Raw genomic sequence first — 5,660 nt, 5'->3', positions numbered from 1 at the left:
ACTAAGCTTAATAGCTTACACCCCTTAATTTCTCTTTTAGATACTCTGACTTTGGAGATTCTATACTTGGAGAATCACATTCATTATTCAGATAAAAATATTAATTCAATGTGAATTTTACAAGATTTTTCCTTTATCAGACTTTGTCTGATATTTTCAGGATTACTTTATTTATAATTGGGATATTGAACTATATTATTTTTATTGAATTATTTTACACATGCATTCTGGGATATACATTTTATTATTATTATTACGGGTTTTTTCGTAAAGTTTTAAATTTTGAACTTTGTCTAACGCTCCAATAATTTAATTGGTATTTTTGAATCGTTTTATTTACTAATGGTTATTCTTAGGGAACAAGTTTCAAATGGACACTTTGGATCTGACATGTTTTTTCTAGATCGGATAAAGGGGATTATATATAATGGTATCAGAGTCTGATTCAACCCTCAAATTACATAGCTCAACAATAAAAATTTTAACCAAAAATGATTTTTGCATGCATATAATTATTTTAAGTAAAATGGGATTTACGGAGTAAATTATTTTCTTTCTCTTGTATTTTCCTAATTTTAAAGAATAAACAAATATTTTTAATTCTAAACTTCAAATACCAAGTCTTATCTTAGCATTTTTCTTTTTGCATATAGTCCACTATGTCACCTCAAAGGAGTTCTTGATTAACTATCGATTAAGGGTCAAGGTCACTTTAGACACCGATTGGAGGTTTAGATCAAGATAGACCTACTTGTTCTAGTTCATCTAGTAAGGGTAGACCAACTTAGAGTAGAGATTCAACTATATCAACAGTGAGGCAACCAAAGTTGGTATGTTCTACTCGGAGACATGAGGATCAGGATGAATCAAACGAAATTTTGGATACTTTCTTTATTAATTTTATTTCTTTTTGGTAAATTTTGAGGTCAAAAATTTCTTTAGGGGAAGAGAGTTGTAACACCCTAATTATCACATGTCTAAAACCCTAAAATTTGAGGATTTATCTTTTAGATCCCTAATTTAATTTTGGTGACCAAATTGCAAAAATGAAAGAGTTGTAGTCTATTTTTAAAACCTTAAGAAGTTTAGGGACTTATAATGCAATTAATACTTTTCTTTTATATCACAAATCCTATGTTCCCCTTTCAATTTCAAGCGATCGTTCCCTTAAGTCTTTCCCATTTCTTAAATTTTTTCTATCACCGTTTGCCTTTTTCCCTAAACATCGTTGTCGTTCTCGTTAGACAGTGGACTCATGTGAGTCTAGTCGAAACTACCTCGCGTCGCAGCCCCACTTTTGACGTTGTTGATTCGTCTTCGCTGTTTACTTCTCGGTAAGGAGAACTAAAATCAGAACCCCCTTCACATCGTGGTTGCGCCACCGCTTCCCTTGGTGGTTCGTTTGGTCGGGGCTCCATGGAGGGCTGAGTAGCACCTTGAGTGGCCGAGTTCTTCTATTTGAATGATGTTTCTACTCTCACTATGCAGTCGTAAGGGTTCTCGTTCGCTAAAATAAACTACTATTATGGTGTTGTGCCGCCACCATCGGTCGGTCTTAGGGGTAGTAAATCGGGATCTCTAATTGAACCAGTAGTCTTTTACCTTGAACTGACAGCCTCTATTTGAATCTAAACCATCATGTCCGTTTAATTCACGTCATATTTCATTACTGGGAAGAATATTGTTTTTCAGGGCATGGATACCCATGATTGGATGGGCCACATACTCAAATACAAATAAAAAATTAATACAAACAGTGGGGATTTTTTTGTTTTTCTAGGAATATCATTCCCTCGTCTCCTCGTCTCCCTTAAGTATTTAATTATTCTCGGTCCCCGTTGTCTAAAATACCTTCTTTCCGTTTAGTTTTGGCTGACAGAAAATATAATTCTTCATCTATTTGGCGTTGATATCTGCTTCTGGCGTATTAATCTCCGGTCTCCCTTTTAGGTATTTGCTTCTGGATTTGATATTTTCAACATTTTTATTTGCTAACTGTGGTTGTTTTGGGATGGCTTGGGGGCTAAAACCAAGCATTTAAAGAGATACGTTGAATGGCACAATTTAAGAGGAATCCATGCGGTTACTTTTGTAGTAGATGTTAATGAATTGCTATGGTTTGATCTCGGTGTAAGGCTCGAGCGGCGTATATCTGAGCTGAGAAATGAGTTGGCCGAGTGGGTTTTGGAGAAAGAGGAAGATGGTCGTCAAAGTTGCTTCATTTTCCATGTTTTTAGCAACACTGGCTGGTTGATGCAAGTTTAATGAATTTGAGTTTAATGAATTTGAGTTTTTTTTCGTTTTCAAATTTTGATCGTTGAAAGTAAATTTGGGTGTTTTTTGTTTTTGGGAAGATATGGTTCACTCCTTGATAGTTTTCTGGGAAGAGATGGATTGAGAGAGAAAATAAAAAGGGTGATTATTGATTCAGGAGCAGTTGACCCTTTTAATCCTAAGGTTTTGTTTTTTGTATGTTGAGTCTTTGAGTTCTAATTATGATGCTTTGATGATAATTATAGTTTTTACCTTGTAAATTTCAGTTTTGATCTTTATCTCAAATTATGAATTTCAGTTAAGTAACATGCAATGGAATTTTAATAAGATCCAAGCTTTGGGTTTTTGTGTTTATGAGCTCGAGTTCTTTAGCTGATTTTACTGAAGATTTGGTCTTAAATGGCGTACAATGAAACTACTATGATTCAAGCTTATGCAAATTCAAATTGATGGACTGTGATTCATCTTGCCTTTGTCCAAGAGAATGAGAATGAATCCAGATTCTAGTTGTGAACATTAGGAAATTTCTGTGTGTGGTAGCTCTACCAAATTAACATCCATGTATTGTGCTTTGCTTACTCAATTCTAAATCTTAGATTTATGTACTACTAGCCGTATAAAAGACACTGGAATGCTTATGTCCATCCTCGGGATGTTTGAATAATAAGATTTCAACATTTTTATATCTTTACTTATTCCAAGTTTGTTTAGAGCTCTATCATACCATTTTGCTTTTTGCTAGCTCTATCGGTATCATTGAATGGAAGCTTCATTGATGGTTTATCATCCGGAGGGAAGAAAATGGATCTCATCTTATCCTAGAACACTTGCAATATTTAAGCTTGATTATCGTTTTCGTTTTCAAAAACCTCGGAAATCATACATAGCATCTCTAGCTTTAAAACCAAAACATAATTAAAATTCTTTAAGCTTGTTTGCTGGTGTATAAGATCGTAGGTTAATTGTTCCAACTTTGAACTTTGTAATTTCATTTGGATGAATTATATACTTGTTTTGAAACTGGAAATATTGATGAGTCGCGTCTTTTCATTGCAGGTCTGGGCAGCCGATTTAACTGCTGCTATACTGAAGAAACAAAGCTATTTAGTAAATGGATTAGGAAGTGCAGTGACTGATTCGAAATTACAGAAAGAGGAACCTGGGATGGAAAAGTTCTTTGTTTCCATTCTAAATATGCCCGATGTGAACCGGTAGGTTTTCCCTTAAGCCATGTATTGGTTGTCTTACATTGTTAAATGGGCAGAAATATGCTTTCATGCCAACATGCCATACAATGTAAACTCTACAACTATGATCATATCTTGAGGTTGTGACAAATAACAGATTGATACGAATCGGATATAAGAAAGTATATTTACTCATTTGCATAACTCGTGTTACTAGCCGAGTAAAATTGCCACAGTTTCTAATATTCAATATGAATTTCTTGCTAGCTGGTTCGTGTTAAACATTTATAAAGCTGAAGGCAGGCCTGAGAATAAACAGACAATGTGTCAAATTCCTCGTTTGGTCCCTAAGGTGATTACAGTACAAAATGTTGATATTGTTTGATCGTTTTTTATTTCTCTGCTTGACCCTTGATCTTTTTAGGTGCCACAACAAAGAAATGGTAAAGAATGTGGGAACTTTGTTCTCTATTTCATAAAGTCATTTATCGAAAGTGTCTCGGAGAACTTTAGCATTGAAGGCTACCCTTACTTTGTACATTCATCGTTTAGTTTAAAAAGTGTATTTTTTCGATTGTGGATTATAAGTATGATGATGAGGTACGAATTGCCTATTTTACTTTGCAGATGAAAAATGACTGGTTTAGTGCTGAAGAAGTGAAACGCTTTTGTGAGAGGCTCGATTCTCTGGCATGTGATTTTCATTAACTTTAGAAATGACATTTTTTTATGAGCCTTTTTTTATGTGATCGATTAGCTTAGATGTGAGTGTATATCAACATCTATGAACTCTTTGTACAAATCTCATTTCATTTATGAAGCATATTTTTTTAAATGTGGATTATAAGTACTAATTGCCCATTTTACATTGCTGATGAAAAAGAACTGGTTCAATGCTGACGCAGTGGAATGCTTTTGCGAGAGGCTTGATTCCTCGGCAAGTGATTTACGTTAGTTTTATGTTTACAATATTGAGATTATATTTCTTGATGAACCTTTATTTATGTGATTGATTATAGCTTAAATGTGGATGTAGATCAGCATATATTGATGAAAGAAATTAACGGTCTAGTATGTTCAAAGTTTGGCCTTTGTCGGTTTTGTATGTTCGGATAGAAATTACAGGTTGGGAAACATGAATTATTAGGTTGCTTGCTTTTCGTAATCAAGAGTTAAGTACAAATCAGATTAGGACTGAGTATTAATAATTTTATTAAAATATTAGCAAAGATAATGATGAATGACGGTGAAATATAAAATTATAGACAATATGATTTTTAGTGTTATATTTTCTTACTTATTTGAATTATGTTTTTGTAATATAAATTCATGAGATAAATAATAATGATAAAGTATGCATAATTAAGTATAAATATAAAAGATAAATAAATTATTGTATATAGAAGATATAATAAATATTATATCTTACATAACAAAAATAATTTACATCTTTTTATTATTATGAATATCTATGAAGAATTTTCACAATAAAAACATTTAGTTAAATGTTGATATAAAATTTTAATATATATTTACATAAATTATGTAAAATTTAATATTATTTAAAATTAAAATAATACATGATATATTTAAATACTCAAGTAATATATTATCAACAAATAGAATTTTTATATAAATAATTTTTATTTAAATATTTAGAATTTCACTTGTTACAAAAACAAATATAGAACAAGGACAATTTGGTAAAATATACATTTCAGTAATCTTTTATTCTTTCAACCAAACACTGTAATCTTACATTCCAGCCAAATCAACTAAACACAATAATGTAACATTCTAGTAATCCTATTCCATGGTAATCTTTTATTCCCACTGGTAATTTTACATTCCGTGAACCCAACACACCCTCATTGTCATTTCCCTCTTTTCGAACCGAGAATGAATATAAATGTCATTTAAATTGTTTCATTATTTGGAATTGATAAATTGGGATTTTAAATCAGACGTATTTTTGCAGGAGACATCGAACCAAAAATGGAATTATTGTTGCCTCCTCCTTTACCGGGTATTTTTGAATAGACTCGGGTTACGAGATCGAAACCTGGGTATTAGATTATACTTTAGATTTAGATTCAATTTTTTTTGATAAATTAGATTAATAAATTAATATTAAATTAATCTATAGGAGTGATTCAGTACAACCCAACATTCATCGTTAGAGTTATTTTGTCGAGATGG

At 32.0% G+C, this 5,660-nt stretch overlaps 1 pseudogene; it reads left to right on the top strand.

Moving 5' to 3' along the window:
* Window positions 1-1,991: 1,991 nt before the first annotated feature.
* Window positions 1,992-4,015, top strand: LOC120144452 (annotated as a pseudogene).
* Window positions 4,016-5,660: the final 1,645 nt, after the last annotated feature.

This window comes from Hibiscus syriacus, unplaced genomic scaffold (assembly GCF_006381635.1).
Source record: "Hibiscus syriacus cultivar Baekdansim isolate YM2019G1 unplaced genomic scaffold, ASM638163v2 tig00110890_pilon, whole genome shotgun sequence".
In the NCBI taxonomy this organism is placed as follows: Eukaryota; Viridiplantae; Streptophyta; class Magnoliopsida; order Malvales; family Malvaceae; genus Hibiscus; species Hibiscus syriacus.
Note: the sequence above shows the minus strand (reverse complement) of the source record. Positions and strands in the feature narration are given on the sequence as shown.